General features: G+C 44.7%; 1 protein-coding gene across 1 annotated transcript in view; it reads left to right on the top strand.

Annotated features, from left to right (window-relative positions):
* PDZRN3 (PDZ domain containing ring finger 3) overlaps positions 1–12,018 on the top strand; it is a 235,668-nt gene that overhangs the window by 129,417 nt on the left and 94,233 nt on the right. The window lies entirely within an intron of this gene.

The raw sequence follows: 12,018 nt of genomic DNA, 5'->3' as shown, positions 1-12,018 counted from the left end.
ACAGGGGTTTGGGGGGGGGGTGGAGTGGAAAGCAAAAAGAAGTTTAAAAGGCCAAGTTCAAGTTCAATCTTAATAAACAGATTTAAAAAAAAAAGCAACGTGGGCTTCCTCTGATACTCTTTGTAACCCCCATTCCTATGGGGGCAGCGTTTTCCAAATAATAAAAGAAAGCTGACAGTTAATACCATCAATAGGAATAATGACAGTAGCCAGTATCCATTAGGTTTTCTCCGTGGTGGGCTCCGTCTAGCACTGAACATGTATTAAGTCGTGTAATCATCACAGCAACATAGAGGTGGGTGCTGTCATTATCCTCATTTGACAGGCAAGGAATTTACAGCATGGGGAGGTTCTGTAACTGGCCCCAAAAGATGCAGCTGCAGTCAGTAGCGAACTTAGATGTGAACCCCCTAGCACCCCCAGATTCCTTCCTGCGTCTGGTAATTCAGCAGAAGACCTCTGTGCCCTTTCGTCTCCCACTCTTCCTCCAACCCCAAACCTTTGGCATTTTGGAGGATGCCACAGTATTGGTATTTCAGTGCTTTGTTCACCATTTATGGAGTCCTTGCAATTAAGTTAGTTCCAGAAAATCCAAGGGCTTGTGGTCATTTGTATCTAGAGCACGCACCCGAGAGCCTCACGCTAACGGTATAGATGCCTTGGGTTCCAGGGCATCCCTCATTCAGGTGCTGAGCTGGTGTGAGGACCCACCAGGGAGGCCATGGCAGGTCAGGTCTGAGAGCCTGGGAGGGTGGCTCGTGGTGGCTGGGCCTCCAGGTGTGACAACTGTAGCCCGTGGCTGTGGGAGTTAGCAACGGCGTCCGGCACAGGCCTAGGCTTTGTAGGTTCGGGCCTTGATCGTGAGCGATCCCCAGTCACACTGTCGGGATTCTGATGGCAAACTTCGTGAGATTAGGGACCCATGCATCTTTTCCACAGCTCGATAGCAGTGCCTGGAACAGTGCCTGGAACCTGGTCTGTGTTGAAGGGAGTAAGTCAGGAAGCACGCTGTTGGTGGCTGACTAAAAGAGGTCCAGGAAACTCTGATTGTTACCAAGGATGAGGACACACCCTGTGGTCATTCACCCCTCTCCTGTGGTGTCCCTGGCCACTGGCAGTCACCTAGCTTCAACGCTCCTCACACGTGAACAGAGCTTGCTTTCCACGAGGCTGGGATGGTGCAACCTCAGCTTTTCCCTCGGGAAACAGCAAGTCTGACGGAGGAGACTCCGAGCCGCCACCTGGCCGTACCCCGTCTGTGTTGTACAGATAGCTGTGGGGGTGCCGGAGATTCGGAACATGGGTCCCCCTCTCTTTGTACCACTGCTGTGGAAAGATAGGTTATAGCTAATAGCGATTATTCATTGTGTTCGATGGAGCAATTAGCAGAGGGTACTCAAGCATTTATTCTACCACTTCCCAGATGTCTAAGTTTTGTAAAAACTTTTGAATGAAAGTGGCATTTAAACTCCTGTGTCCTCTTCTGATAACTAGATCCCCGCGGTGGTTTTTGTGCACTGTACCAAACCACCCTTACAAGGCTAACCACTGAATGGTACACCTACCCCAGCTGCCAAGGCCAGGATCCTTTCCAGTTAGGATACAAAGGGGTCACCCATTAAGGGCACCTAAACAAGGGAAGCGTGGTGTCGGGAGGATGGAGGAAAGGGGGGAGGGGTCTAGGCGGTATTTGCAAATGGAATGACAGGGCGTGATGATATTTACCGCATCAGGAAAATGAGGGGAAAGGGTGAGTTTTTGTGTCCACGTAGGACACAGGCAAGTAAACCGGGTCTCTGACCTTAGCGTCTCCCAGGGAACATGGGAAACAGCAGATCCCCCCTCTGGAGGGGAGGAAGGAGTCGGAACCACGCCGACACGGATGTTGTCTGTGACTCAAACTCGGGGTCTTCCCAGCTCCTACTGCCCTTTTAAGTCTCTCTTCAGAAATCCACCTGTCACACCCTCAGGGAAGGGTGGGAGATTCTTGTGGGCTCCTGATGCCTCTGGAGAATGTTTGAGCCCCTGCTGTGGGCCCAGCACTGTGCTGGCTTAAGAGGTGCTATGGCCCAGCTCCAAGTGAGTTTTCTCTCCCTCCTTCTCTTCCTAAGACGCTCTGGCAGGGAAGTCAGTTCCAGGCGACATCACTGTTGCAAATCTATGGGGTAGTTGAAACAAGACTTACAATGAGTTGATAACTATTTAAGCTGGGTGATGGGTACATAGGATTTCATTATATTATGACTCGACTTTTATAGATATTTGCATTTTCCTTAATAAAAAGCATTAGTGATCACCCTTTAACACTTGAGCCTTTTGGATTTTGAGTTTCCGTGAAGCTGGATGCATCTACAGTATCAGCAGTGATAACGGAGGCATTTGCTTTAGAAAAGCAGCTGAATGTACCAAAAATCTGATCATTTATCTTCAAGATGATTTTCATGTATTTCCTCACTATTGATAAATACACCAAGAAAAGTAGGACCAAAACCCTGCCGAAGCAGTTTCAACATTTACCTAATAGTTTCCCTGTCAAATGCATGTGTTACTGCTTTCCAAACCTACTTTTTTCTTCCCCTAAGTGTAAAAAGCAAACCAGAATAGGGAAGTAAATATTCCTTAATGGCCGCGTTTAAATTAATCATATGCTTCTTTAAAGAAAGCAGAATAAACAGGCTCCAAAAGCCAAACACTCTGTGGCATTTACCCAATTATTTTTAAGCTTGGAAAATAAGGCCCAGAGTGTATATTAGTCACATTGTAACACTGTAGTCACCATATAATTTAGTTCATTTGTTAACTGCATCAATACACTCGTGAATCTAAAAACCTTACCAATTGCTTTGCCCATACATTAATAATTCTGTTGTGCACTTTGGCAAATATCGGGGGGGGCGGTGAGTACATTTGGTAATGCTCACCGAGTTGTTGATTATATAATAAAACCTCCCCCTTGCATGTTAATTTGAGGGAAAGATACGCCGTTTATTAAAGTTTGAAGTAAAATATTTTTTAAATACTGTAGGGTTTTTGAGTTTGTATCCTAATTTAACTTTTTAATGAACTTTTTAAGTAACTAAATAGACATCTTTGCATGTTGAGGAAATTTGAATGTGGATGGAGGTTCGATTAAATTAAGGAATCATTGTGTTGCGTGTGAGAATGGCATGGTAGGTTTTTTTAAGCCCTCTTAGAGGTACATTATACAGTCATTATGTATAACATGACATGGTCTCTCTGATTTATTTTCTTTCTTTCTTTCTTTCTTTCTTTCTTTCTTTCTTTCTTTCTTTCTTTCTTTCTTTTTTAAGATTTTATTTAGAGAGAGCACACGTGTGTGCACGAGCAGGGAGAGGGAGAGAGAGCATCTCAACCAGACTCCGTGCCAAGTGCAGAGCCCAATGCAGGGTGTGGAGCCTAACACAGGGCTCGATCTCACAACCCCAAGATGGTGACTAAGCCAAAATCAAGAGTCAGATGCTTAACTGACTGAGCCACCCAGGCACCCCTATGATTTTCTTAAAAAGATGCCAGGAAATACAAAGAATGAGAGTGGGTAGGTGAACTCACAGTGACAAAAAAGTTGCTAATAGTTCAAATTGTGTGTTGGGTCCACGGGAGTACATCAGGTTATTCTCTCTACTTTTACGTATGTTTCAAGATTTCCGCAATAAAATGTTAATAACAAATCAAAGGATAAATAGAAAAATTGAAATATATATACCCCTTGGAAGAAGTAGAATGGGGTAACTGCTCAAGAGGCATCAGCAGTTTGGAGAATGTTCTTAAGGATGGTGGGTACGTGGGTATTTAATACAGTCTTCTTTGTACCACATTCACTGTATGTGTATATTACTTTGTATCATACATTCCATTTTAAAAATGAAGTTCATCTTTGTGAAACAGTTTCGTTGTTTCAAATACATAGCTCGACTGTGACTTAGTGTCTTTTGGACTGTACTCCGACATCAGCAATCCCTATAATTAAGACACCAACTAAGAACAGGTATAATATATAATGATGAAATTTTGGGGTTGGGGGAGAAGAGGGTCTCTGACTGAGTCAGATATAACTGTTGAGTACTAGCTATGGTTTCTGTCTTAAGTGGGCAGCCTTCCTGAAAGCTACAACAGTTTTTGAAAAGAAAAAAAAAAAAAAGAAAAAATCTAACTCTTTAAAAATGGAGGGGAAAAAACCAACTTTGGTTTATGATAGCTTTTCTTTGGAGCTATATTTTTGTTCATTGTCCACCTTTTTTACATAACAGTTACCTGCCTGAAAAAATGAGTGTGAATCAGCCCAAGAGAAGTCCTCGACTATTTCTATAAAAGAGGCTTGTACCTGGATGTTCATTTCAATGTTGTTTGTAGTAGGGGAAGAAAAGACCAGAAACATCCCAAATACCAGTCAATCCACAACAGAATAGTTAAAGTATGGAATTTAAAATAATGAGACAAATAGATGTGTACCAACTAATAGGGAAAGATCTCTAATATATACTACTACTGGGAGAAAAAAAGATGTTACAAATACTACATAATGTTTGGGAGCATTTGTGGAAAGACACCTACATACCAGGCAGTATAGACCTATAAGGAAAAAGATCTGGGAGGCATACCCCAGTCAGGTGACACTGGTTTCTTCTTAGAAGTGGAGATGAGTGGAGGAATTTTGGCTAAATTGGGCATGTTTTAATTTTTTCACAAGCAAAATGTTTTCTTACATTACTTAGACAATTAAAAATTATGTAAAAGTGGGGCACCTGGGTGACTCAGTCGTTAAGCATCTGCCTTCGGCTCAGGGTGTGATCCCGGCATTCTGGGATCGAGCCCCACATCAGGCTCCTCTGCTGGGAGCCTGCTTCTTCCTCTCCCACTCCCCCTGCTTGTCTCTCTCTCACTGGCTGTCTCTCTTACTGGCTGTCTCTGTGTCAAATAAATAAATAAAAATAAAATCTTAAAAAAAATTTTGTAAAAGGTAAAACACTTGCTAGAGTACATCTCGCTATTGAAAGGAGCTCTTCAATAAATCATTTTGTAAAGTGACTTTTTTTTATTTATAGGTTTGGCAATATTGGATTTTTTCTTTTTGGTTTGTGAAAAGTAAGCTTTGGCTTATATTTTGGCATGCTGAGGAACCAGGATTCATATTCTTCATTTTAAAAAAGTTATAGTCTTTAGATTTTGTCTTTGGGCATTGAAGGAACTAAATAAATACACGGGGTTACATAAGTGTCTTTAAAATAATGCAGCAGAGAAAGGTGGGCAAAAATGACTTTATAAATTAAGCTTCTTAAAGAAACCAAAGAATTATGTCCAAAACCAACAGCTCTTAAATATTCCATTTCAATGAAAACAATCCATAAGCAGTTGCCATGAAACTTTTGCAAATAGTATTTCATAGGTTATAAATATTTCCAAGTGTTATATGAGGTATTTGAATTATTTTATTGCTGTTTTGGATGAGAGCAAGTGACTTGACATAAGGTAGACATAGATTTTATTCACACCTCTTGCCCGGAGTAGCTGTCTGCAAATGCGTCAGGACCGTCCTGCTCTGAGCTTCACAGTTAACGAAGGGAAAGAATTATTTTAGGGAATGGTTAGATTTGGACATGTGGTCAATATCAGTTGTCTAATGAGTAGTGTCAGAAGATAGGAATACACAGATAATGAAAATAGCCTTTTACTTTTTAATTCTCTAATTTGATCTTTTGGTTAATAGTAAGAAAGCCTTAGTATGCATTTAGGGTATTTAACTAAAAGTACGGTGGTGCGCAGTGAAGAAAGATGATACTGGTCAGGATTCTTAGCAATGCGTGTGTCAAAACCCAGCCCACACTGGCCTCAGCAATAAACAAAACAAAACAAAGGACAGATGGCAGTTCATTGGCTCAAGCAATGGAAAAATACAAGCGGATCTAGTTTTAGGCTCAACTAGATCCAGCTCTTCAAATCTTGTCATCCAACATAGATCTCTGTGCATTTCTTAGCTGTGCCTAAGTCTGGTTGGTTTCATTTGGGGCCTGTTCTTTCCACAAGGTGGTAAAAATGGCCTCTAGCATTTGCAAGATTGATCCTATCTGCCCAGCACTCCCAGGGTAAAAGCAAGTTCTCTTCTTGAACATTTCAGCACAAATCTTGCAATGGTCTCTCACTGTACCAGTTTCAGTATGTGCCATCCTTTAACCAATCTCTGGTGCCAACAATTTGTAGCAATCTTATTGGCCAGGCTGGAGGCACGTGCCCATCTCTGGAACCAGTGACGGGGTCAAGTTCAGCTGAACCATGTTGAAAGGAGGAGGAAGGGATGGGGAGATAAGGAGCTCTTACCAAGTTGGGATAAGGGATAGGCAGAAAGAGCGACACATTACAGAAATACCAGGTATTGGAGCCTGCAGTCTGTGTGGTTTTTGCCAAGGGCTCATGCTCCCCATCTACTAGGATGCTGTTTCACGTGGTGTCATATTTGGGTCATGAGTCCTACTCAGTCAGGTTTCGAGATGCTTCTGAGATGGTCCTTGATCTTCCACGCTGCAGTTTCAGAGTCAGTCGTTGGCTCCATCTAGGTGAGGTCATGAGTATTGTCATTGTCTCTCCTACAGTTGTTTTCTTCTGTAACACAGCAGGAAGCTCTCCCATCACACCTGCTCTCCCATCACACCTGTCCTCCCAGGTCCATGGGGCCGCTCAGAAAGACAGATAGAACATAGAGTATGGAGAGACCTCGGGCATCATGCAGGTTGCTGAGATGGTATGCAATAAGAAGGGAAAGCCAAAGAGATGGGGGCCCCGGACCTACCCTCTTTCCCCCCCCGTTTCAGATTTCATTTTGTATAAAATTGTATATGAGAAATGTTCTCCAAGTTTTAAGCAAAAAAAAAAAAAAAAGAAAGAAAGAAAGAAAGGGCAACGCTCATTTTTAAAGATTCCCAGAAAGGCCAGATGGCTTAGAGCCTAAGTATCACACCACTTCCTCCAGCACCTCTGTTCTTAAATATGCCTTGTCTTTTCGCCTTGCTGTAAGCTCCTGGGAAGGGAGGCTTTCTGAAACACCCTGCAGCCCCCTACTGCTGAAAACAGTGCCGTGCACAACGGCACTCGGTGAATATCCTCCACTAGGGCTTTGGACTGGGTGGTGAATCTTGTGGTTTCCAGAGCATGTTCCGGACTGGGGCCATGAACGTAAGTGCCTCCTAGGGCCAGGAAGGCACAGGACAAGAGTGAGTGAGGTGGGACAGCATTGCGGGGGGGGGCTTGCAGGCACAGGGTCTGGCTTCAGACAGCTAGAAGCCGCTACCCAGAGCCGGCTGGTTACTGCCACGACGGGATGCAAGCCCACTGTTGCCTGAGAGTCTGCATTTCTGCAAGAGAAGATAGCAGACCAGGATTTTCTGTGATTATTTTGATTCTTTGGGTTACAAACCAATTTCCAAATTTCAGAGACCCCTTGAATTGACGTCCAGACCTGCTACGGCCCAGGAAGGGGATTCCAGGATTAGAGAATACGAAAAACACGGGTTGAAGATATCTTCACTGCTGGTTCTCAGACTCTTTAAGATTGCTCTTTACAGTGGTGTGCGGGTGTTTCTTCTGGGGAGAGGAGGTCTGGGGCAGCACGTGGTAGATGCGGGGGTTCCCAAATTCGTCTCCTGTAGAGCCGCGGAGCATCCTGAGGGACACCGGGACACTGGACCTCTGGTCTAATCAAGACCTTTCCACGTGAGGTTCTCTGTTCTTCCCGCGTGACTGCTCAGCATCGTCACCTGAATTAGCAACCCCGTTCTCTTACAACCTCACGCTCACAGTTGCAGATCTGTGTGAGCAACTGGTGCAAAGCGCAGCAGGCAGCAGAAATGCGCGTCCTCACGCGTGGGCCCCAGGAAGCAAGTTTGTGGCAGGTGGGGCCGGCTCAGAACCCGGGAGCAGAGAGAACAGCGTTCAGACGTCAAGATTCCCCTCTTTGCCGTTTTTTTTCTGTGGGGGAGGCCGGGGAAGGAGCCCCTGGTGCACCATTGAGTCATTTATAGGCTAATCTTCACGCAGTCCCTGAAGGAGGAATGACACGGGCTGCAGGAAGTCCTCCTAAGCACCCCGGAGAGGATTCCAGAGATTTAAAATACGAGTGTGTGGCACGTGAGCGGGAGCCCCCGCCTGCCGGCAGGCCAGAAGGTCGCGCACGGCAGCGTTCGGTGAACGGGACTGCTGGGAATCGCGGCCGCCTCGCTGAGCCTTCCTGGAGCTTGCTGAACTGCCCCTGACCTTGGGGGGTTTGCCTGGCAGGGTTTATTGGCTCCCGATACCGTAGCTTCAGCCTGAGACGGGAACGAGAGAGGGCCCTGCGCGTTCGGGGACGGCTGTGCCCGCGCTTACGTCTGGCCGGGGAGTCCTCGCTGTTTCCTTTGGCAGCCCGTTGGGCCCCGTCGCTTACATTCCTTTGAAGTTCAGACGCACAGAGAGCAGTAGCCCTGCCCATGCTCTTTAAGGCAAGGGTTCCATGGCAGCAGGCCTGTCCCAGCAGCAGGCTTTCTCCAGGAAGGTCATTTTCGTCCGAAGGTCCCCTCGCCTCGGCCTTTGCTTAAGTAGGATCTCCTGCTGATGTTGCGGGAGAGAAGGGTAGCCCCGTACCCCCCAGTTTTTGCTGACGCTGCACGCATTTGAATTCACAGCTGGAGAACTGATGAAGAATCAGACCTTTGCTTGGCCACAGGTACACATGTGGCTGTGAGGGTTTTGCCCCCATTTGCCGCTCTGGAGAGGACGGACGCCCGTGCCAGCGAAGCATGAGCCACTCTTGCAATGAATGATAGGAGCGGCTCCGGGTCCCGCATGGATCCGAAAACCTCCAGCAGTCTGAAATGAACCCAAGTGAATGAGGTGTACAAAGCCACAAGAATGATTTAAGGAAAAGGCGGCTATGAGGAGATATGTATATATATGTCATTTTCTTTTCTCCCACGGTCTGTCTACCTATAATGGTGTTTTATTTGCTGTTTGATATTGTGCTCCTTCAGGCATGGAACTATTCACAGAACATGTGCAAGTGCAGACCCTCATAGGCTTCTAGGGACCCTCACCGCAAGTTGGCACACATAACCACCACTGGGTTCCCTTCCTGCCAGTCACCTCCCCAACCCCTGTATCCCCACTGGGGAAGGAAATTTCCGCATCTCATGGGCCTGCAGCCCAAAGCCTCCACTGACAGATGGTCCCCGAGGGAATTGCAACCAATATGCCAAGATGTGCTCAGCCCACCGGACATACTGGGGAAAGGCCAGCCCAGGCAGGGAATGGCCACTACTGTGTACCACCCCAAGATGCCACAGTCACATACACCTGACTCAAACCCTCCCCCGGCCCGGCCCCCACCAAGGATGGAGGTCAGTAGCAGAGGCAGGGAGGAGGAGGCCAGCAGATCTCAGGGCAACTCCGTGTGAGCCAAGCCTTCAGCACATACTACGTGGTCTTACCCAATTTCATTTCAGAGCACAAATTCAAAGGTAAAATTAAGACTTTCAAGATAGAGCATTAAGCCCTAAGCATGAGAGCATTTCTGAGTACATGAAGCTAGTCCTACAGGTAAAAAAGAGAAAGATAGGATGGTATCCATCCACCTTCCCAGCTCCAGTGAATATAATTCCTACTAAGGTAAGAAAGAAATAAGACCAAGGCAAAGAAAAACCAAAAAAGGTGACAGACCATTTGAGATGGTAGGCAGGCAGCTTTTCAGATAATGGGTTACTTACACCAAGATCCAAGCTATGAGAAGATGGCAGCTAAGGCTAGAGTTGGGAAGAAGGTTGTTCTAGGCGGGACAAAGAGCACAGCAAAGGCCCTGAGGGCAGAAAGGGCCTTGCTTATTGGAGGAACCAAAAGCAACTGGCTGTGGCATGAGGAATGACAAGGAGAGCAGTATGGGAGAAAGTGGAAAAGATCGATAGAGAATTGATAGAGGTATTTGGGGACAGGCTAAGTTTAGTTCCTCATAGCTGCCTTTCCCTTAAATCAGACGTGTGTCTTTGTACACCTCATTCACTTGGGTTCATTTCAGCCTGAAAGCTTGAGCTTTTTCACCCCAAGGAAACTTTTAGGAGAAAAATTCAGACTTCCATTCGTTTCCCCTAAAGGAGGATTTCATCTAGTAGCTAGAGGACCTGTGATGGCACATGACTTGATAATTAATCTAAAAATCAGACCACACTCGGTGCCTTGCACTTGCCCTCATGAAGTATAAAAGCCTAATGCCTCGAGCACACCCTTCTTGAGAAGAGCTCATCTAAAATTGGAGGAAATCAGCCTACAGTAGGTATATGATGTGTTTTTTTCTGCACGCTGCTCTGAGATAAGAAAACGGTTTCTGGGCTTGTCATGAGATGATGTTTCTGGGAGGCTTTGCCCTGTTGAGAAATAGCCTCAAAGTTGAGTGCTTTAAACAGTGAGCAGTAAAAGGCCTCACTTGTGGCAGTGAGTGAGAAATCACTGGGATGGTGAGATGGGTTCCAAAAGTTTTCTGCACTTAGGTTAAATAGCAACAAAGAAATTACTGGCTTACACAAGAACCATTTTTAGACCCTCACAGAAATTCAAGATTGTGAATGTTTTGGCTATTTAATGGTGGCACATTTGCTCTGCATTTGCAAAAAAAAAAAAAAAAAAGGTTTCTTTTCAGCCAAAGAAGGCTTGGATGTCAGGAAAGGAGAGCGCTCTGATGTGTCCCAGACAGTCTCAGCAGTAATTAGCTGGGATCAGGTAATTGTGACGTCTTCATCTTGTGTATTATAATGAACTGATTAGTCTACCTCCCAGAAAACAAAGAAAGGGGAGACAGCTTTCTCCTGGGAGTTGTGCAGAGAGTAAATGTAGAAAATGACAGTTTAGGTCCCTCTGCTCCGTTTTATTATTTAAGTATTGTATTGGTGATATTTTTCCAGGGGTAAAAAAAAAAAAATCTCTGTCTCCTTTGTATTTTTTTTTTTTTAAGATTTATTTATTTCTGAGAGAGAGAGAGAGAGAGAATGAGCACAAGCAGAGGGAGTGGCAGAGGGAGAGAGAGAGAGAGAATCCACAAGCTGACTCCCTGCTAAGCTCAGAGCCTGTGGGGCTCCATCCCAGGACCCTGGGATCATGATCTGAGCTGAAATCAAGAGTCAGCCCCTTAACCGACTGAGCCACCCAGGTGCTCCATGTCTTCTTTCTAAAGAAGAACTTGACCATCGAATAATAAGACACAGAATTAAATACTAGCTAAGTGCGATAAAAAAATTTTTTTTATTTATCAAGTGCCTTGAATTTCAAAACCTAAGACTGTTTCTTAGGAAACATCTAAGTGTGAAGATACTGAAGCTGATGAAAAGCAGTACAGCAAGTCGACATTTAGATTGCTTCCTTTTAGAAGTCAAATTGGTAAATTTTTTTTTTGTCATAGTCACTGTAAACATCCATTTGATTCCCATGTGAATAGGAAATTTTGAGTATTTATACGTTTAACCAGTTTATTGGTGGTTGGGGGATAGTATAAAATACAATGGGCATCAACTTGGGAGCAAAAGACATTTTCAAAATTCCAGAGAGTCTATTTACCTTATAACAGACTATAGGTTTAAGGCTATTTCTTAAGTTGATTTATTAATACCTTTCCAGTACTTTAAAAATACTCAGTTTTTCTGATACGAAATTAGACGTCTGACCTCTGACATGTCTGCTAATAAGGTTTGAATGTCATCTGCACCAATCAGCTGCTGGCAGCTTCACAAGGAATCACAGCACAGAGCACCCACCGGCTCTGCCTCCCAGCTTGGCCAATGCTGCGTTGAGGAAATTGTCATGGACTGGATAAATTAAATGTATGGCTTCTTCTTTGTTTATTTTTATTGTGGCAAAATCTGCATAACTTCACATTTACCGTTTCATCTGTTTTTAAATGTACGATTTAGTGGCATTCATTGCATTGACAAGGTTGTGCAACCATCACCACTGACGGTACCCAAAACGTTTTCATTGTCCCACACAGAAACCATA

The sequence above is a fragment of the Ursus arctos genome, unplaced genomic scaffold, assembly GCF_023065955.2.
Source record: "Ursus arctos isolate Adak ecotype North America unplaced genomic scaffold, UrsArc2.0 scaffold_14, whole genome shotgun sequence".
Classification (NCBI taxonomy): domain Eukaryota; kingdom Metazoa; phylum Chordata; class Mammalia; order Carnivora; family Ursidae; genus Ursus; species Ursus arctos.
This window is presented reverse-complemented; position numbering and strand designations above follow the sequence as displayed.